Source organism: Rhinopithecus roxellana, chromosome 6, assembly GCF_007565055.1.
Source record: "Rhinopithecus roxellana isolate Shanxi Qingling chromosome 6, ASM756505v1, whole genome shotgun sequence".
In the NCBI taxonomy this organism is placed as follows: Eukaryota; Metazoa; Chordata; class Mammalia; order Primates; family Cercopithecidae; genus Rhinopithecus; species Rhinopithecus roxellana.
Genome location: NC_044554.1, coordinates 16,910,957 through 16,934,457, shown reverse-complemented (window position 1 = coordinate 16,934,457; position 23,501 = coordinate 16,910,957). Strand labels below are relative to the sequence as shown.

General features: G+C 41.3%; 1 protein-coding gene and 1 pseudogene across 1 annotated transcript in view; both read right to left on the bottom strand.

The window, feature by feature from the left end:
* RSBN1L (round spermatid basic protein 1 like) overlaps nucleotides 1–23,501 on the bottom strand; it is a 102,177-nt gene that overhangs the window by 55,841 nt on the left and 22,835 nt on the right. The gene's annotated exons all lie outside the window — the stretch shown is intronic.
* Nucleotides 2,027–23,316, bottom strand: LOC104680366 (annotated as a pseudogene).

Here is a 23,501-nt window from a genome sequence, read left to right as displayed (position 1 = left end):
TTAGAATGACCAAAATCCAGAACATTGACAACATCAAATGCTGACAAAACTACAGAGCAACAGGAACTCTCATCTGCTGCTGGTGGGAATGTAAAATAGTACAGCCACTCTGGAAGGCTGTTTAGCAGTTTATTACAAAACTAAATATATTCTTATCATATGTTCCAGCAATCACAGGCTTTGGTATTTATCTAAAGGAGCTGAAAACTTATGTCTACACAAAAATCTGTACCACAATAATTACAGCAGGTTTACTCATAATTGGCAAAACTTGGGAGCAACCATAATGTCCTTTAGGTAGCACATTCAGACAATGGAATATTCTTCAGCACTAAAAAGAAGTGAGCTATCAAGCCATGCAAAGACATGGAGGAAATGTAAACACATACTAAGTAAAAGAAGCGGTGTGAAAAGGCTACATAATGTATGCTTCTAACCATATGACATTCTGGAAAAGGCAAAACTATGGAGACTTTAAATAAAAAGATCAGTGGTTGCCAGGGTATAGAGGGGAGGAGGGATGAATATAGGCAGAACACAGAGGATTTTTAGGACATTTAAAATATTCCGTATATTATTATGGTGGATACATGTCATTATACGTTTGTCCAAACCCATGAAAATTTATAACACCAAGAGTGACTCCTAATGTACATGATAGACTTTGGGTGGTAATGATGTGTTAATGTAGGTTCATCAGTTGTAACAAATGTACCACTCTGGTAGGGAATGTTAATGATGGGGAAGGCCAAGGCGGGCGGATCAGGAGGTCAGGAGATTGAGACCATCCTGGCTAACACGTTGAAACCCTGTCTCTACTAAAAATACAAAAAATTAGGAGGCATGGTGGTGGGTGCCTGTAGTCCCAGCTACTTGGGAGGCTGAGGTAGGAGTAAGGCATGAACCCGGGAGGCGGAGCTTGCAGTGAGCCGAAATCGCGCCACTGCACTCCAGCCCGGGCGACAGAGCAAGACTCCGTATCAAAAAATAAATAAATAAATAAAAAATGATGGGGAAGGCTATGCATGTGTTGGGGGAGAGGGTATATGAGAAGTCTGTACCTTCTGCTCAATTTTGCTATGAACCTAAAGCTGCTCTAAAACATGAGGTCAACTTTTTAAGGCATAAATAAGTAACTACAAAGGGGAGTGGGGGGAACAGATGCAAACAGATCTATGATATAGTTTAAACCCAAACGGCCAAAGGAATCTAAGAATGGAAGAAAGAAGAAGGAATAGATGACTAGGTTACTATCAACCTTGAACAAAAAGGAAATTATATATGTGGAAAAATGAACATGGGCTAAACACATACCTTTTAAACGCATATAAAGTATGTGTTTAGCCCACACATAAAGGTTAAGATATAAAAAGAAACTCATTAAAATAATTTTGTTTGTTTTTTTGAGACGGGGTCTTGCTCTGTCACACAGGCTGGAGTGCAGTGGCATGACCACAACTCACTGCAGCCTTGACTTCCCAGGCTCAAGCAATCCTCCTACCTAAGCCCCTCAAGTAGCTGGGACAACAGGTGCACACCATCACACCCAGCTAATTTTTTAATTTTTAGTAGAGACAGGGTCTCACTGTGTTGCCCAGACTGGTCTCAAACTCCTGTGCTCAAGCTCTCCACCTACCTCAGCCTCCCAAAGTACTGAGATTATAGCGGTGAACCACTGTGCCCAGCCTAAAATAATTTTAAACAAAATATAAATGGGATCTTCAGAAATATGGTGAACTTACAATTTAGCAGTATAAGCCACATATGCTTCAGTGTAATATGTATCTCATTCACCCAATACACTTCTATTAAGCATGTATGGATTTAGGAAATAAAGATGAATAATAATACTGCACTAAGAATCTTACAGTCAACAAATGCCAGTTGATTCTTATTTTAACTACCACTTTGGAACACCAGTTCTTAGCAACAAAATAATCTCATCTGGTTTCAATAAAATTCACTAGTCTCTATTATTATTAAAGTCGTGAGGGCTCCCAAGGTGAGTCAGTAGTGGACACTGCCTTCACTTCTGTTCTGACCTTGCAGCTATGGGGTCCCCAGAAACCTTGAAGAAATCCCTATTTACCACCTCCTTCCAACTGCAGCCATACAGACCTCAAAATCAGGGCAGAAAATCAGATTAAAGAAAGCTAATAACTCTTACATGGAATAAATAAGAAGAATTCCACACACAAAAACACCACAATGGAAGCTGCAAAACAGCTAAAGACAGAGAGAAGACTATAAAAGAAGTGAAAGGAAAAAGCAGACTACATTTAAAACAGCAAAAGCCTACTGACTTCTCAACAGCCACAAGCCAGCAGAGTATTTTCAATATGCTAAAAAAAATAAATAAGTGGCACCATCAAAATGGCAGAGCAGAAGCCATCTGGCTTCACTCTTCCCCACAGAAAACCAAAAGCAAATATCCAGGATCAAGACTATCGCTAGCAATATCCCAGAACTCAAACCTGAGGTGCAGATGATCCCCAGGGCCACAGGGAAATTTAAAACTCCAAACAGATGGTAAGAGAAACCAACTTCTCTGATTCCCCTCCCCAGATCTGCGAGGCACCCCATGGAAAAATCCCCCAAGACTCAAAGTTTTACATTAGAAAACGTAAGAATGAGGCAGACAGCCAGCTTCTTTACCATCTTGGGTTCTCCTGCAGGAAAACCATTCCTGCCTTAATCCACAAGAAGCATTGCAAGTGCCTGTAGGGAGAAAAAGCCCTGATGGCAGCTGGAGACAGTCCAGGAAACTCTGCAGTTTATCTCAGCCAAAAAATTAGGCCAAATCAGGGTGGCTGTTGAGCAGCACCACACCACAGGAGGCAAGCTCCACGGGTCTTCTGGGCCTGAACCTGCAGCCAGCCCTCCCACACCGCAGGAGTATCCTCTGTAGGATCAACTCCCTCCCCCCCGCGCCCCCTACCGCCTCCACCCCGTCTTTGGGGATAGGCAGTCCTCTGAACATTTGCCCCAAATAAGGCAAACTTGGGCTTACTGCGACATCTAGTGCTGAAAAGGAGGCAGCAATATGGAATTAAGGGGATTCGACAGGCAACCGCACAAAACCACTAAGCAAATAAACTCTGTAAGGACCAAACAAGCCAGACGCCAGACACTGAAGACCAGAATACATAACTAATCCTTCAATGCAAAGCCACAGACATAAGACCACAAGACACAACAGCAAACAGGCAGCCATCACCTCCCCAAAGCAAGGAGCCAGTGACCAACCCTAACAAAACAGCAACATGTGAGCTCTCAGATCAAAACTTCAAAACAGCAGTTTTAAGGAAACTCAGACAACTCCAAGATAACATAGATAAGCAATTTAGGAATTTATCAGAGAAATTTAACAAAGATATTGAAATAATGAAAAAAAAAAAAAGAAATCCTGGAACTGGGAAATGCATTTGCTGCAATGAAAAATGCACTACAAGCTCTCAACAGTAGAAAGGATAAAGCAGAAGAAAGAATCAGTTGAACTTAAGGACTAATTATTTGAAAATACACAGAAGAGAAAAAAGAACAAAAAGGAGCAAAGCATGGCTACAAGATATAGCGAATAACCTCAAAACAAACATAAGAGTAGTTTCAAGAAGTGGAGAAAGAAGGGGCAGTAAGCTTGTTTTAAAAAATAATCCTTTTCAATTGTGTTTGCAGCCACCGCCACACCACTGTCTCTCTCTAAGGCTGACACCACCTCTAGCTCACTGAGCTCCAGCCTAAGGAGAAGGTGGGTAAGTAAGGAGGCCTCTATACCATAGTTCCTACAAAGCTGACCGCCCGCAAATCCACCAGTGTGGTAAAGCAGCCAGGAGGTCGCTCACAAGAGTGTGCCCTCTATTGGAAGGGTAAAGACGCATCATCATCACAGGCCTGGTATTACGTGAAATTACACGTTACCAGAAGTCCACTGAACAACTGATTCACAAACTTCCCTTCCAGTGTCTAGTGCAACAAATTGCTCAGGGCTTTAAAACAGATCTATGCTTCCAGAGCGCAGTTACTGGTGCTTTGCAGGAGGCAAGTGAGGCTTAACTGGTTGGCCCTTTTTGAAGACACCAACCTGTGTGCTATCCATGCAAAACATGTAACAATTATGCCAAAAGGGACGGGCGTGGTGGCTCACGCCTGTAATCCCAGCACTTTGGGAGGCCAAGGCGGGCAGATCATCTGAGGTCAGGAGTTCGAGACCAGCCTGGTGAACATGGTGAAACCCCGTTTCTCTAAAAATACAAAAAATTAGCCAGGCATAGTGGCACATGCCTGTAATCCCAGCTACTCAAGAGGCTGAGGCAGGAGAATTGCTTGAACCTGGAAGGTGGAGGTTACAGTGAGCTGCGATCACGCCACTGCACTCCAGCGTGGGCAACAAGAGCAAAACTCCATCTCAAAAGAAAGAAAAAAAAACACAATTATGCCAAAAGACATCCAGCTAGCACACCACTAATACGTGGATGTATTATCCTTTTTCACACTGCTATAAAGAACTACCTGAGATAGAAAAAAAGTTTAATTGACTCACAGTTCTGCGTGGTTTGAAAGGCCTCAGGAAACCCACTATCGTGGCAGGAGGAGGAGAAGCAAGCACCTTCTTCACAAGGTAGTAGGAGAGACAGAGTGAGGGGGGAACTGCCAGACACTTTTAAACCATTAGATCTCGTGAGAGAACTCACTCACTATCACAAGAACAGCATGGGGGAAAACTGCCGCCATGATCCAATCACCTCCCACCAGGTCCCTCCCTCAACAGGTGTGGATTACAATTCAACATGAGATTTGTGTGGGGATACAGAGCCAAACCATATTGGTGGGGAATATGCTCAAGAATCCAGTATGATGGCAAACATTTCATTCTCTCAAAAGAAAAAAATTATCTTCTTCCCATTACTGGTAGTTGTGAACGTTAGATTTTTTTCCCCCCCTCATGGGGTCAAAAGGTGCCTAAGTATGTGATTGTGAATGGAAAAACAGGTGACAGAAATCAGGTAATGGCAGTTTTTCCATTTTCATTTGTGTGTGAATTTTTAATATAAATGCAGGGATGTAAAGCATTAATGCAAGTCAAAATGTTTCAGTGAACGAGTTTCAGCAGTTCAACTTTATAATTATAAAGAAACCTGTTAAATTTTTTCTGAAAAAAAAAATAAATAAAACATAATCCCAGAAAACCTTCCAAACCTGGAGAAAGGTATGTGTCCAGACACAGGAAGGTCAGAGATCACCAAACATATTCCACCAAAATAAGACTACCCCAAGGCATGTCAAATTATCAGAGAAAAAGGACAAAGATAGGATTTTACAAAGCAGTAAGTGAAAAGAAGCAAGTATCATATAAAGAGCTCGGATTAGCCTGACAATAAACTTCTCAACAACTATACATGGAGGAAGTAGGACAACATATTCAGAAGCTCTTCAATCTGAAACAAAGGGGTGCTAACATACAAAAAGAAAAATTGAAGGTACAAAACTCATGGGTAAAAGTACACAAATTCAGAATACCCTAACCCTGTAACTGTGGTGTATAATCCACTCATATTTTTGGCATCAAGTATAATAGGTAAATGGGCAGGACGCATGCAGTAGCTTACGCCTGTATCCCCACACTTGGGAAGGTCGAAGTGGGCAGACTGCTTGAGGTCAGGAGTTCCAGATCATCCTGGCCAACATGGTGAAACCCCATTTTTACTAAAAATACAAAAACTAGCCGGGCGCAGTGACGCATGCCTGTAATCCCAGCTACTTGGGAGGCTGAGGCAGGAGAATCGCTTGAACCCAGGAGACCGAGGTTGCAGTGAGCAGAGATCGCACCACTGCACTCCAGCCCGGGCAACAGAGTGGGTGAGACTCCATCTCAAAAAAAAAAAAAAAAAAAAAATAGATAAATCTATCAGAAATAACCACGGCAACCTGTTAAGAGATGGGAAATATGAAAAGATCGACATTAAGAGAAGAAAAGTCAAAATATGATGGAAATTGACTTAAAGAGGTTTTAAGTTTTTCCTTGGTTTCTTTCTGATCAAAGTTAGTTGACATCTGTTTAAAATAACTTGTGGTCGGGCACAGTGGCTCACACCTGTAATCCTAGCACTCTGGGAGGCCTAGGCGGGCGGACCACCTGAGGTCAGGAGTTCCAGACCAGCCTACCCAACATGGAGAAACCACGTCTCTACCAAAAATACAAAATTAGCCAGGCGTGGTGGCAAATGCCTGTAATCCCAGATACTCAGGAGGCCGAGAGGCAGGAGAATCACTTGAACCCAGGAGGCAGAGGTTGTGGTGAGCCGAGATCACACCATTGCACTCCGGTCTGGGTAACAAGAGCAAAACTCCATTTCAAAAAAATAAAAACAAAAAAACCTTGTTATTTCTAGAAGATATTTTTGCAAGCCCCACAGTAACCACAAAGCAAAAACTATCATAGATACCCTAAAAAAAAGGCAATGAATTAAAACATACTATTAGAGAAAAGTCACTTAAACACAAAAGGAAAACAGGAAGAAAGAAGAGAGGAAAACAACCAGAAAACAAGTCCTTATCTATTGATAAAAATACTGAATAAAAATAGACTAAACTATCCAATTAAAAGACATAAATTGTTGGGAGGCCAAGACGAGTGGAACGCTTGAGCCCAGGAGTTTGAGACCAGCTCGGCAACGTAGCGAGACTGCCATCTCTACAAAAAATACAAAAATCAGCCAGGCCAGGTGGTACATGCCTGTAGTCCCAGCCACTCGGTAGGCTGAGGTGGGAGGACCACCCGAGCCCCAGAGGCATAGGTTACAGTGAGCCAAGATGGCACCACTGCACTCCAGCCTGAGTGACATAGTGAAACCCCATCTCAAAAAAAAAGAAAAGAAAAGAAAAAATTAGCCAGGCATGGTGGTGTGCACCTGTAGTCTCAGTTACCTGAGAGGCTGAGGTAGGGGGACCACTTGAGCCTGGGAAGTTGGAGCTGCAGTGAGCCATGACCACATCACTGCACTCCAGCCTGGGTGACAGAGACCCTATCTCAAAAAAAATGGGGCGGGGGGGGGGGGGGGGGCGGGCAGCAAATGATCTAGATAGGCATTTTTCAAAAAACATACAAATGGCCAACAGGTACATGAAAAAAGAATCAACACCACTAATCATCAGGAAAATGCAAATTAAAACCATGAGATATAGTCTCACCCAAGTTAGAATGGCTTTTACCAAAAACACACACATAAAAAACATGCTGGCAAGGATGCAGAAAAAGGAGAACACTTGTACACTGCTGGTGGAAATGCAAACTAGTTCAACCAATGTGGAAATCAGTATGAAGGTTCCTCAAAAAACTAAAAATAGAACTACCATATGATCCAGCAATCCTACTGCTGAGAACCTACCCAAAAGAAAGGAAATGAGTGTTATCAAAGAAATACCTGCGCTTCCATGTTTACTGTACTATTTACAATAGCCAAGATAGAGAATCAACCTAAGGTTTCATCAACAAATGAATGGATAAAAAAATGTGGTACATATACACAATGGAATATTATTCAGCCTAAAAAGAGAAGGAAATCTCATCACTGGCAGCAATGTGGATGGAACTGGAGGTCACTATGTTAAATGAAATAAAGCAGGCACAGAAATTCTGCATGTTCTCACTCATATATGTAAGAACTTAAAAAGTGGATCTAATGAAGGTAGAGAGTCGGTAAGTGGTTACCAGAGGCTAGGAACAGCAGGAGGAAGGGAAGGATGAAGAGAGGATGATTAATAGGTACAAAATACAGTTACAAGAGCCAGGCTCACACACATGTAATCCCAGCTACTCAGGAGGCTGATGTATGAGAATCACTTGAGGCCAGGAGTTTGAGAACAGCCTGGGCAACATAACATCTCTTTAAAAAAAAAAAAAAAAAAAGTTGGGTTTTTTTCTTTTTTAACTAGTTGGGCATGATGGCACATGCCTACACACCAAAAAACCCAGGTGGATCCCCTGAGTCCACGAGTTCAAGAATGAAGCGAGCTATGAACCCTGCACTGCAACTCCAGCTTGGCTGACAGAGTAAGACCCAATCTCTAAAAAAATAAAAATAAACCCAATGGGAGGATCACTTGACCCTAGGAATTCGAGGCTGCAATGAGCTATAGCCATGCCATTACATTCCAGACTAGGTGACAGAGTAAGACCCTGTCTCTAAAGTAAATATCAAAAAATAAGCCTGAGAAACAAAGCAAGATACTGTCTCTACAAAAACCTTTAAAAAAAAAAAATTACCCAGGCATGGTGGTACACACCTGTAGTTCTAGCTACTCAGGGGGCTGCAGTGAACTATGATAGTGTCAAGGCACTTCTGCCTGGGTGACAGAGCAAGACCCTATCTCTAAAAGAAAAACTAGAATAAACATGTCAACAATCCATTTACCTGGAATCTTCAGAATTATCTACCAGATAACAGAAGACTGCCATTTTTTAACTATTCTCATGACTTTTTAAAATGTACTACATACTTCCTAGCTTCCTACAATATAAGAAATATATCTTAATTATGACAAAAATTTTAACTCTCATCATTCTCATACTGATGACCTCAAAAATAGAAAAAAAAAATTTTAAATTATTCAAAATGAAAAATTTTTTGAGTCTCATTTCATTTTATTCTATCTCTTAATTCTCAGATGTCATTTGTCACTACAGGAAAGAGAGGTAACAGTTCTAACTTTTGGCAATCACCTAAAGGACAATTCTTATTTTTTCTGTGCTAAGAAACTAAACAAGGTCCATTAGTACTATACTGTATAGTAATTGGGTTATCTATATGTATTACAGGAAATTTCACACTGTATTCTGGTTACAAACATCTGTCTTACCATCCTCCTCCCCACCCACGTAAACTCCATGAGTAGAGAAGGCTTTCCTTCAATAAATGCTTGTTTTATGCATGAAACAGGTTCTGTGATAAAGTGAGAAATTACTTTTTTTTTTTTTTTTTTTTTTTTTTGAGATGGAGTCTTGCTCTGCCGCCCAGGCTGGAGTGCAGTGGCCGGCTCTCAGCTCACTGCAAGCTCCGCCTCCCGGGTTTACGCCATTCTCCTGTCTCAGCCTCCCGAGTAGCTGGGACTACAGGCGCCCGCCACCTCGCCCGGCTAGTTTTTTTTTTTTTTTTGTATTTTTTAGTAGAGACGGGGTTTCACCGTATTAGCCAGGATGGTCTCGATCTCCTGACCTCGTGATCCGCCCGTCTCGGCCTCCCAAAGTGCTGGGATTACAGGCTTGAGCCACCGCGCCCGGCCAACTGCATTATTTTCTACAGTAAATCAATGACTTTCTCTTTCATAAGGTGCTCTTGGTTCATCTTCATTAATCCTTCCTTCTTTTCCTTTGCCATGCTACACCACAGAAGGAAATTCTTAGTCCTTAAAGTCTTCCAAGAATACTTTCTCATATTTAGTCCCCTTATCTAACTGGCCTAGTCATTTTTTACAGTAAGTTCTATGACTGAATGAAACTACGCTTCCCTAACATTAAGGATCCACAATTTTTCTGAGTGTAAGTATAGGACAAACAATTTTCCCCAAAAGATAATGGGTTAATTTCCTTCTTAAGCAGAGCTTTTTTCTTTTTAAACGGACAAATACAAATTGTACATATTTACGGTGTACATGGTGTTTTCATGTATGAATACGTTGTAAAATGGTTAAATCAAGCTACTTAACAAATATATGCATTACTTCACATACTTAACTTTTTTACTTTTTTTTATTGTAAGTTCTAGGGTACATGTGCACAACGTGCAGGTTTGTTACATATGTATACATGTGCCATGTTGGTGTGCTGCACTCATTAACTCATCATTTACATTAGGTATATCTCCTAATGTTATCCCTCCCCCCTCCCCCAACCCCACAACAGGCCCCAGTGTGTGATGTTCCCCTTCCTGTTAAGTGTTCTCATTGTTCAGTTCCCACCTATGAGTGTGAACATGCAGTGCTTGGTTTTTTGTCCTTGCGATACTTTGCTGAGAATGATGGTTTCCAGCTTCATCCATGTCCCTACAAAGGACATGAACTCATCCATTTTTATGGCTGTATAGCATTCCATGGTGTATATGTGCCACATTTTCTAAATCCAGACTATCACTGTCGGACATTTGGGTTGGTTCCAAGTCTTTGTTATTGTGAATAGTGCTGCAATAAACATACGTGTGCATGTGTCTTTACAACAGCATGATTTATAATCCTTTGGGTATATACCCAATAATGGGATGGCTGGGTCAAATGGTACATCTAGTTCTAGATCCCTGAGGAATCGCCACACTGTCTTTCACAATGGTTGAACTAGTTTACAGTCCCACCAACAGTGTAAAAGTATTCCTATTTCTCCACATCCTCTCCGGCACCTGTTGTTTCCTGACTTTTTAATGATTGCCATTCTAACTCGTGTGAGATGGTATCTCATTGTGGTTTTGATTTGCATTTCTCAGATGGCCAGTGATGATGAGCATTTTTTTCATGTGTCTGTTGGCTGCATAAATGCCTTCTTTTGAGAAATGTCTGTTCATATCCTTTGCCCACTTGTTGATGGGGTTGTTTTTTTCTTGTAAATTTGAGTTCTTTGTAGATTCTGGGTATTAGCCCTTTGTTAAATTAGGTATTGATGGAACGTAACTCAAAATAATGAGAGCTATTTATGACAGATCCACAGCCAATATCATACTGAATGGGCAAAAACTGGAAGCATTCCTTTGAAAACTGGCACAAGACAGGGATGCCCTCTCTCACCACTCCTATTCAACAGTGTTGGAAGTTCTGGCCAGGGTAATCAGGCAGGAGAAAGAAATAAAGGGTATTCAATTAGGAAAAGAGGAAGTCAAATTGTCCCTGTTTGCAGAGGACAAGATTGTATATCTAGAAAACTCCATTGTCTCAGCCCAAAATCTCCTTAAGCTGATAAGCAACTTCAGCAAAGTCTCAGGATACAAAATCAGCATGCAAAAATCATAAACATTCTTATACACCAATAACAGACAAACAGAGATCCAAATCATGAGTGAACTCCCATTCACAATTGCTTCAAACAATAAAATACCTAGGAATCCAACTTACAAGGGATGTGAAGGACCTCTTCAAGGAGAACTACAAACCACTGCTCGACAAAATAAAAGAGGATACAAACAAATGGAAGAATATTCCATGCTCATGGAGGGGAAGAATCAGTATCGTGAAAATGGCCATACTGCCCAAGGTAGTTTATAGATTCAATGCCATCCCCATCAAGCTACCAATGACTTTCTTCACAGAATTGGAAAAAATTTCTTTAAAGTTCATATGGAACCAAAAAACAGCCCGCATTGCCAAGTAAATCCTAAGCCAAATGAACAAAGCTGGAGGCATCACGCTACCTGACTTCAAACCATACTACAAAGCATACAGTAACCAAAACAGCACGGTACTGGTGCCAAAACAGAGATGTAGACCAAAGGAACAGAACAGAGGCCTCAGAAATAATACCACACATCTCCAACTATCTGATCTTTGACAAACCTGACACAAACAAGCAATGGGAAAAGGATTCCCTATTTAATAAATGGTGCTGGGAAAACTGGCTAGCCATATGTAGAAAGCTGAAGCTGGATCCCTTCCTTATGCCTTATACAAAAATTAATTCAAGCCAGGTGCGGTGGCTCACGCCTGTAATCCCAGCACTTTGGGAGGCCGAGACGGGCGGATCACGAGGCCAGGAGATCGAGACCATCCTGGTCAACATGGTGAAACCCCATCTCTACTAAAAATACAAAAAATTAGTCAGGTGTGGTGGCGGGCGCCTGTAGTCCCAGCTACTCAGGAGGCTGAGGCAGGAGAATGGCGTGAACCCAGGAGGTGAAGCTTGCAGTGAGCGGAGACGGCACCACTGTACTCCAGCCTGGGCGAAAAGAGCGAGACTCCGTCTCAAAAAAAAAAAAAAATTAATTCAAGATGGATTAAAGACTTAAATGTTAGACCTAAAACCATAAAAACCCTAGAAGAAAACCTAGGCAATACCATTCAGGACATAGGCATGGGCAAGGACTTCATGTTGAAAACACCAAAAGCAATGGCAACAAAAGCCAAAATTGACAAAAGGGATCTAATTAAACTAAAGAGCTTCTGCACAGCAAAAGAAACTACCATCAGAGTGAACAGGCAACCTACAGAATGGGAGAAAATGTTTGCATACTTATCTTTTTGTATGTGGTGAGAACACTTAAAATCTACTTAGCAATTTTCCTATCTGTAACGTATTAACTGTAGTCACCATGATATACAATAGATCTCTTGAACTTATTTCTCCTAACTGAAATTGTGTATCCTTTAAACGTCTCCCCAATCCCCCAGCATCTGGTAACCACTATTTTACTCTTTTTCTATGAGTTTGACTCATTTATACCTCACATATAAATGAGATCATAAGGCATTTGTCTTTCTGTGTCTGGTTTATTTCATTTTATACAATATCCTCCAGATTCATCCACGTTGTTGCAAATGAAATGACAGGATTTCCTTGTTTTTGTTTTTTTGTTTTTGTTTTTTAAGGTTACACAATAATTTACTGAGAGCCTCCTCTCCCTGCCCTTGCAGTCTATAGGCCACTTCTTCCGCTCACAGATTTTGTGTGTTAGTCCCTGGAACATAGCTGGGGTTAGGGGCACCGCGTACTGCCACGAGACCCATAATGTGGCTCTGTCTTCCTCAGACTGAAGAACACAGCTGGTAGATCCAGCTCCTCATATAGTACCTTCACCGAGTCTACCTTCTTGGCCTCCTTCTCCCGTAATTCTCCTTCAGGATCTGGTAACTGTTCTGGAGTGGCCTGTTGCAGACACTGAACCACCAGCCAGCTGCACTTGTTGTCCTGGATGTCAGTGTCAACTCTGCCAGTCACACTGGGGTCCCCAAAGAGGTCAAGGTAATCATCTTGAATCTGAAAGAACTCTCCCATCTCCAGCAGGATCTTCCTGGCATTGGTGTGTTCCTTCTTGTCATCGATGCCCACCATATACATGACTGCAGCTACAGGAATCAATTGTACTTGACAATAGATTTGTACCTCTTTTCAGTGAATCTGCCAAGATCCACCCTGCCCTGGCGGGGCGGGGGTGCTGTGATAAGGTCCAGCGTCTCCCCAATCTCAGTCTGACAGAAACTCTGCAGGAAGAGCTTGATCAGGTTCAGGTAATAGGGCTGCTCCAGGCAACAGAGCATGTATCTCTATTGAACTTATTTCTCCTAACTGAAATTGTGGTAGACACAGCAGACGGTAGACACATGCTTCCAGAAGCACAGCATCATTGATGGCATCCAAATCTATGCCTGGCTTCTGATACCAGCCGATCTGCCCCTGGCAGGTGAGTGAGGATGAATCCATGATGTCATCTGACACCAGGAAGAAAGCTTGCAGTAGTTCTACACACCAGCTCACAGTCAGGGCCCACTCGAGACTATCAGCATCCTGTTTCCCTGGTTCCACCAGCTCCTGGAATGCTACCAGCACCATTAAACCCTGGTGATACTTGCCTCCAATGGCACTGTACTCCAGGACCTCCTCGAATCGGGCAATAGCACTCCTATCTCTGGATGCCCCATCTCATTCTCAGTCAGTACCCTGACAATCCGGGAGAAGTGCTGAACGAAATCCTACTTTTCTTGGGCATAAACATCTGATTTCTGGTCTCCATTCAGTCTGAGGGAGGAGCAAAGTGCTCTGTTCCTGGATGTGGGTTCCTGCTTGCTGGATTTCCTTCTTTCTTAAGGCTGAATAATATATCCACAGTGTATATATATCAACATTTTATTTATCCATGCATCTCTTGATGGAAACTTAGCTTGACTCCGTATCTTGGCTACTGTGAATAATGCTGTAATGAATGTGGGAGCATAGTAATTTCCTTTCTTTGAAGTATATACTCAGCAGTAGGATTGCTGGATCACACGGTAGTTCTATTTTTAATTTTCTGAGGAATCGCTATATTGTTTTCCATAGGAGCTGTACTAATTTCCATTCCTAACAGTGTACAACGGTTCCCTTTCTCCACATCTTCACCATCTGTAGAGCTTTGTTTAAACAAAAAAATAGCTTTTACAATATCAAAAAACTTTAAAAATTAAATTTTAAAAATTGAAAAATAAAGGAACAAAGGACATAAAACAGCAAGTTTCAAAGAATGCTAATGTTAAAAAAAAATGGAAAAAATTTCAACCTTACCAGTAGTACTCAAAGAGATACAAATTAGAGCAGCAGGAAACCATTTTTCACCTATCAAATTGACTATTTAAAAAAAAAAAAAGAGAGAATAACGAATGCTGGCAAAGGTAAAGTAAAATACGCACTTCTACACAATGAGTTTAAAGACAGTCTTATTGGAGGGCAATTTAACAATATGTAGAACAAACTTTAAAACAGATCAGTCCTTTGATTCCATAATTCCGCTACTAGAATTTAATAAAAAGGAGGCAAACCTGCACAAATACAATTGCCCATCATCCATGGGGGATTAGTTCCAGGACACCCCCATAAATACCTAAATCCACGCACCAAAATTTGTGGATGCTCAAGTCACTTATAAAAAATTACATAGTATTTGCATATACAACCTATGCACATTCTCCCACATGCTTTAAATCATCTCTTGATTACTTATAAAACCTAATATAATGTAAATACTATGTAAATAATTGTTAGACTGCATTGTTTAATTTATATCATTTTTATTGTTGTATTGTTATTTTTCATTGCTTTTTTCCAAATACTTGTGATCTACGGTTGGTTGAATACACAGATGCAGAACCCACAGATGAAGAGGGCCAACTGTACCAGCTAGCTATACAAGGGTCCTCATTCCCCATTATTTACAATAGTAACTGAAAATAACTTCTAAAAAAAAATTTTGTTTTTGAGACAGGGTCTCACTCTGTCACCCAGGCTGGAGTACAGTGGCACCAACATGGCTCAGTGCAGTCTTGACTTGCCCAACTCAAGTGATCCTCCCACCTCAGTTTCCCAAGTAGCTGGAACCACAGGCACAGGCCACCATGCCAGGCTAGTTTTTTATATTTTTTGTAGAGACAGGGTTTCACCATGTTGCCCTGACTGGTCTCAAACTCTGTCCACCTCCATGTCCCAAAGTGCTGGAATTACAGATGTGAGCCATCACACCTGGCCAATAACTTAAATTTTAATTATGGAGAATTGATTAAAGTTGGGTATACTCATACAATGAAAAATTATGAAGTCATTAATGTTTAAAGTAAGAGTCAAAATCTATAAAAGGATCCCAAGACTATCATATATACATGTGTGTGAATACATGTATATACACATAAATGCACGTATTACATGTATGCATATATGTGTTTGCACATATATACACACATATACACACACACACACATACAGCTATCTTAAGGAAAACTGACTCAAAGTTTATAAAAAGAATTAAACTTCCCAGTCCTCCCACACCAAATAGTTGAGATTATTTCACTCTCATCCCTTAAGGAAAACACCGAACTTCCATTTCTGAAGAAACTAAATAGGCTTCAAGACTCAGGCATCCCAGGTAAGGCAAAGGATGTACCTAAAAACAAGCTGACTGTACTTTCCTAAAACGCTTAAACTGAATTAAATTTAGAAAGGAGATATGGAAAATTAAAAATATAATAGCAAAACTGAAAGAATTAAAATGTTAGAATATAAAGGCGAGATAATATCTCAAAAACCTGAACAAAAGGCAAAAAAAGTAGAAAAAAGCAAAATAAGGTGACCTAAAAGGATCTATTCAGGAGATCCAGTATCAAATTAACTGAAATTTCGGGGGGGGGGGGGGGGGGTAGTTCAGAATTTTAAAGGGAAGAAAAATACCAAATAAATAATACAACAAATTTTCCCAAAAAAGATCAGTCTCCCAAACGAAAGTTTTCATAAGAGATGAGTACAAAGAATGGAATCCACCACCGTGGTCCCCTCCTCACACACACACTACACACACAATTATAAAATTTCAGTATACTGGGATAAATAAAAGATCCTAAAACCCTCTAGAAGAAAGGAAAAAATACACAGATCACATAAAAGATCAGGTAACTATGGAAATGAACTCTTCAACAGTAACAGTACACAGATGCTAGAAAGCAATACAGCAATGCCTTCAAAATTGCAAGTGAAAATAATTTTTAATCTACAATTTTATAATCTGCCAAACTATCAATCAAGTATGCAGGACGGCATATTCAGACAAGCAAAAATTTTTTAAAAATTACCACACATGCATGCTGTCACAGGAAGTTATTTGAGGGTGTGCTCAAGTAAATTAAGGAGTAGTAAACAAAGGAGGACGATGTGAGATCGGGGGACCCAGTATAAAAGAACAGATGAGAATGTATTAAAATAAACACTGTGCAGATGGCTCAGCAGATAACTAGTTCAGGCTGAAGTACAAGAATGGAGCACTTAAAAACAAGACCTCCAGAAACAAAGGGGGACCTGGCAAATTATCTCTTATCACAGAACACAGAGAATAGAGTAGAAAATGAAGCAACAGATACAAAAGTAAATGAAAAAGAGAGGCAATTTTTAACTACACAAAAATGAAGAAAGCCATATAAAAAGGATCTCTCCCTGATCTGCATTAAACAGCATTTGCAGAGTCATTATAAGTACTGATTATTGTTTTAACTAAGGTATGTGGAATTATTAAAAAGGAAAGAAGCTAGGTTATTAAAGTGGTCATTCTGGCCAGGCTCAGTAGCTTACACCTGTAATCCAAACACTCGGGGAGGCTGAGGCAGGAGGTTTACTTGATGCCAGCAGGGCAAGACCAGCCTGGGGAAAAACGTGAGGCCTTGTCTCTACAGGAAAAAAAAAAAAAAAAATCTGTTTTTTAATTAGCTTAGCATGGTGGCACAGGCCTGTAATCACTGCTACTAACTGAGCCACTGCACTCTAACCTGGGTGACAAAGCAAGTCTGTCTTGAAAAATAATACTAAAAATAAAAATAAATAAATAATAAAAGTGGTAATTCTTATCTAACATAACAAGAATGCACTATATGTCTAAATAAAGAAAAGTAGTATGAGCATTTTATTCAGAAATTTGTAATTAAAAGCAGACGGGGGACTGAGTGTGATGGCTCACACCTGTAATCCCAGCACTTCGGGAGGCCGAGGCACGACAGATCACCTGAGGTCCGGAGTTCGAGAGCAGCCTCACCAATATGGAGAAACCCTGTCTCTACTAAAAATATAAAACTAGCTGGACGTGGTGGCACATGTCTGTAATCCCAGCTACTCAGGAGGCTGAGGCAGGAGAATCGCTTGAACCCAGGAGGCAGAGGTTGCAGTAAGCCGAGAGAGCGCCCTGCACTCCAGCCTGGGCAACAAGAGTGAAACTCCGTCTCAAAAAAAAAAAAAAAAAGATGATGGCCAGGCACGGCGGCTCACGCCTGTAATCCCACCACTTTGGGAGGCCGAGGCGGGTGGATCAAGAAGTCAAGAGATTAAGACCATCCTGGCCAACATTGTGAAACCTCATCTGTATTACAAATACAAAAATTAGCCCAGGCACAGTGGCTCACACCTGTAATCCCAGCATTTTGGGAGGCCAAGGTGGGAGAATCACTTGAACCCAGGAATGCGGAGGATGCAGTGAGAGGAGATTGCACTACTGCACTCCAACCTGGGAAACAAGAGCGAGACTTTGTCTCAAAGAAAACAAACAAACAAACGAAAAAATTAGCTGGGCGTCGTGGCACACGCCTAGAAGCTGAAGCAAGAGAATAGCTCGAACCCAATAGGCGGAAGTTGCGGTGAGCCTAGATCGCGCCACTGCACTCCAGCCTGGGCGACAGAGCGAGACTCTGTCTCAAAAAAAAAAAAAAGCAGATGGGAAACTAAACTAGCTGAGGACCATGAATAGAGAAACCTAGGGACACTTCTTACTATAAAATTTTCAATATTTTTAAATTAAATTTTATTTTTAAAATTTACAGTTATTGTCTTCCTCCCTAAAACCCTAAACTCCAATCTAATCATGAGAACAACATCAGACAAATCCCAGTTGGGAGACGTTCCACAAAATACCTAACTAGTACACCTCAAACAATCAAGGTCATCAAAAGCGATGGAAGTCTGAGATACTGTCTCAGCCAAAAGGAGTCTAAGGAGACATGATGATTAAATGTAATACAGTATCCTGGATGGGATCCTTGAACAGAAAAAGGATACAAGACGAAATACTAAGGAAATTCTGAATAAAGTATGGACTTTGGTTAATAATAACGCATCACTACTGTTTCATTAACTATGATAAATGTGCTAAATAAATGTAAGATGTTAATAATGGTGTATGGGAATTCTGTACTACCTTTGCAACTTTTCTGTAAATCTAAAACTACTCTGAAATGAAATGCTTACTAAAAAACTTATAAAGGCAAAATTTAATTAGAAATACAGAGATACACATGTATATGTATGTGTGTATAAATTTAACAATATATAACAGAAGCGCTCCAAGACACACTGTTAACTAATAAAAAAAAGCAGGTTTACAGAAAAAGGCATATAGATAGTATATTTAGGTTTTTAAATATAAACTATATAATCTTGGCCAGGCACAGTGGCTCATGTAATCCCAGCACTTTGGGAGGCCAAGACAGGTGGATCACCTGAGGTCAGGAATTCGTGACCAACCTGACCAACATGGAGAAACCCTGTCTCTACTAAAAATACAAAATAAGCCGGGCATGGTGGTGCATGCCTGTAATCCCAGCTACTTGGGAGGCTGAGGCAGGAGAATTGCTTGGACCCAGGAGGCAGAGGTTGCAGTAAGCCAAGATCGCGCCACTGCACTCCAACCTGGGCAATAAGGGCGCAACTCCATTTCAAAAAACAACATAACATAACATAACATAACATAACATAACATAACATAACATAACATAACATAAAATAGTAAACTGTATAATCTCTTCTGTGAGTGTGTGTGTTTATATATGTACATGTGTAAATGCACAGGAAAAGATGTGAAAGAATAAACACTTAAAAGGGCTTACCCCTGGCCGGGCATGATGGCTCACGCCTGTAATCCCAGCAATTTGGGAGGCCGAGGCAGGTGGATCACCTGAGATCAGGAGTTCAAGACCAGCCTGGCCAACATGGTGAAACCCCGTTTATACTAAAAATAGAAAAAAAAACTTAGCCATGCATGGTGAAGCATGCCTATAATCCCAGCTACTAGGGAGGCTGAAGCAGGAGAATCAATTGGACCCAGGTGGCGGAGGTTGCAGTGAGCCGAGACTATGTCACTACACTCCAACTTGGGCCACAAGTGTGAAACTCCATCTCAAAAAAAAAAAAAAAAGGCCGGGCGTGGTGGCTCAAGCCTGTAATCCCAGCACTTTGGGAGGCCGAGGCGGGCGGATCACGAGGTCAGGAGATCGAGACCATCCTGGCTAATGCGGTGAAACCCCGTCTTTACTAAAAAATACAAAAAACGAGCCGGACGAGGTGGCAGGCGCCTATAGTCCCAGCTACTCAGGAGGCTGAGGCAGGAGAATGGCGTAAACCCGGGAGGCGGAGCTTGCAGTGAGCTGAGATCCCGCCCCTGCACTCCAGCCTGGGCCACAGAGCGAGACTCCGTCTCAAAAAAAAAAAAAAAAAGCTGGGGGGCTTATCCCTAGGGAAGAAAGAAAAGGAACTTCTGGTTTTTATTTCATTTACTTCCTAAATTATTTGAAACTTCTACAACAGAAAGGGATTCATGGCCGGGCGCAGTGGCTCACACCTGTAATCCCAGCACTCTGGGAGGCGAAGGTGTGTGGATCACCGGAGGTCGGAAGTTCGAGAACAGCCTGGCCAAGATGGTGAAACTCCATTTGTACTAAAAATACAAAAACTTAGCCAGGCGTGGTGCTGCGCACCTATAATCCCAGCTATTCGGGAGGCTGGGGCAGGAGAATCGATTGGACCCAGGAGGTGGAGGTTGCAGTGAGCCGAGATTGCGTCACTGCACTCCAGCTTGGGCCACAAGAGCGAAACTCCGTCTCAAAAAAAAAAAAAAAAATGAGGGGCTTATCCCTAGCGAAGAAAGACAAGAAACTTCTGGGTTTTATTTTATTTACTTCCTAAATTATCTGAAACTTCTACAATAGAAAGGGATTCATGGCCAGGCACAGTGGCCCATGCCTGTAATCCCAGCACTTTGGGAGGCCAAGGCGGGTGGATCATCTGAAGTCGGGAGTTCGAGACCAGCCTGGCCAACATGATGAAAATCCATCTCTACTAAAAATACAAAAATTAGCTGGGTGTGGTGATGCACGTCTGTAATCCCAGCTACTCAGGAGGCTGAGGCAGGAGAATCACTTGAACCCAGGAGGCAGAGGTTGCAGTGAACCGAGATCACACCACTGTACTCCTGCCTGGATGACAGAGCGAGACTCTCAAAAAAAAAAGAAAAAGAAAGGGATTCATATATTATATATCATTTGTATAATCAAGTTGGTAGCCTAAATCTCCTTCCCGAAAGAATTGATAATTATGTTCAGACACATACTTTTTTAAAGATTTAGAATCACTCACAGTATATTAGGAGACACAAGAAAAAAACATTTCAACGTAAAACACTGAATATATAACATAATATGTATTCACATAAACACATTTTTAAAATGTTTCCAAAGGTCTCCCTCCATTACAACTGTTCAAGTGCTGTTCTACCTCACGTGATATTCATTATCTCAATGTTCTGTTATAGTTAATCAAGAGGAGAAAAAAAGGAGAAAATTCGAAATAATTATGGGCCGGCACAGAGGCTCATGCCTGTAATCCTAGCACTTTGGGAGGCCAAGGTGGGAGGACAGCTTGAGCCCAGAAATTCAAGACCAGCCTGGGCAACACAGAGAGACCCTGTCCCTTAAAAAAAAAAAAAAAAAAAAAGTTCTTTTTTTTGAGACAGAGTTTCATACTTGTGTCCCAGCCTGGAGTGCAGTGGTGGCACGATCTCGGCTCACTGCAACCTCCGCCTCCCAGGTTAAAGCGATTCTCTTGCCTGAGCCTCCCACGTAGCTGGGATTACAGGCACACACCACCATGTCCAGCTAATTTTTGTATTTTCAGTAGAGATTGGGTTTCATCATGCTAGCCAGACTGGTCTTGAACTCCTGACCTCATGATCCTCCCACCTCGGCCTCCCAAAGTGCTAGGATTATAGGTATGAGCCACCACGCCCAGCCAAAAAACATTTTTTTTAATTAACTAGGCATGGTGGTACATGCCTGCAGTCCCAGCTACTTGGGAGGCTGAAGTAGGAGGATCGCTTAAACCCAGCAGGTGACGGCTGGTGATCATGCCACTGCACTCCAGTCTGGGCAAAGAGACCCTATCTCAAAAAATTAAAATTAGTGGTTGGGCGCGGTGGTTCACGCCTGTAATCGCAGCACTTTGGGAGGCCAAGACAGGTGGATCACGAGGTCAGGAGATCGAGACCATCCTGGCTAACACGGTGAAACCCTGTCTCTACTAAAAATACAAAAAATTAGCCGGACGTGGTGGTGGGCGCCTGTAGTCCCAGCTACTCGGGAGGCTGAGGCAGGAGAATGGCATGAACCCGGGAGGCGGAGCTTGCAGCGAGCCAAGATTGCACCACTGCACTCAGCCTGGGCGACAGAGCGAGACTCTGCCTCAAAAAAAAAAAAAAAATTAAAATTAGAATTAAAAAATAAACTATATATGTATTCTGAACATGCATACACACATACATTATGTATTAGGTTTAACAGTTTTTAAGAAAAAGAAGCCATGCTTTTACTCTTCAAACCACAGATTTTGATGTACAGGATATTCCTTATATTCATTTTTTAAGAAATTACAGTGTCACAAAAATCCACACTGAAAGTTCTTAAGAAATGTCGGCCAGGCGCAGTGGCTCACGCCTGTAATCCCAGCACTTTGGGAGGCCAAGCCGCGTGGATCACTTGAGGTCAGAAACTCGAGACCAGCCTGGCCAACATAGTGAAACCCCATCTCTACTAAAAATACAAAATTAGCCAGGTGAGGTGGCGCATGCCTATAATCCCAGCTACTCGGAAGGCTGAGACACAAGAACTGATTGAACCAGGAGGCGGAGGTTATGGTAAGCCGAGATCGCACCACTGTACTCCAGCCTGGGTAACTAAGCGAAAGTTCGTCTCAAAAAAAAAAAAAAGAAGAAGAAGAAAATGTCAGAATTTCATACTACAGCTTTCAGTCACAATATATTGTTGCTGCACAAATATCAAATAGGCTTCACACTATCACAGTTTTGCCTGCCCTGAATATGAGCCATAATTCACACCATAATAATGCAGTCCATGAAATCAATCGAACTGAGCAACAACATTCCCCGGCTTCCCTCTCCTACATCCTTCCAGGAATAATATATGGCTAGAAATGGATGAGAGAACAAGCAGGGGCAGAAGAGAAATGTACAGAACATAAATGGGGAAGCAGAAGGAAAAATAGTTACATTACAAAATGATTAGAATTACATAAGCAAAAATAAAAATTGAAGGAGATGAAGGATACAGTAAAAGAAGAGAAAGGACTTCACAAACAGCAAATGGGAAAGAAGTGATTTATCACAGCCCTCCCTAACACAGCTAATCAAAGTTAACAAGTCCAGTGGCTTCTCAGCCCTTTTTCCGTGGACCTCATTGCAATATAACAGTATTGATTCCTTCTCAAAATTTCTCCTTAAGTTTCACTGAAACTGTACTATCCTACCTGACTACTCCCTCATTCTCATAATCCTACCATCCAAACCGGGACATTGACCTAGATCTCTCCTATGCATTCTTCTATCTTCTCTATACTGCCTCTAAAAATGTACTCACATGAAGTAAACTATAACCTCGTGGCAAATTAATCTCCAAATAAATCTCCCAACCCAACCTCTCTGCCAAACTCCACATCTTCATCTCCATAAGGAGTATTTAACACCAAAATATCATCTTTCTAATATAAAAAAGTTCAAGTTCTCCTTCCAATTCTCTGTTAATGGCATATCCTCATCCAACATCCAAATACAAAAAATTTTCAGTAACACCAATACTTCCTTCTTCAATTTTCCCCTAACACTAAATCACTTGACCAGTTCAGTTTATCCTTCTGTTAAAATATTTCCATCCTTTTTTTCCTTTCCATAGTCACCACCTACTGTATTCTCACTAGCTTTTGAAAGAAAGGGTTTCCATACCTATAGTTTCTTTCCTTTCCACCAAGTAAGCAGTGACCAAAAAATGTTCCTTCAATGTGTAGTTTACCATGTCACTCTCTTCTGCTTAAAATGAATGAACAAACAAACCAGCTTACCTCTGCCTATCTAAAAACAGAAAACTCCCACAATATGTCATTCAAGAATCTTCAGTTAAGACTCACCTTCTTTTAGGCTTTTCTTCAACTGTTCACCCACACATATAACAAGATTTCAGATTACTTGATTCATCATTAC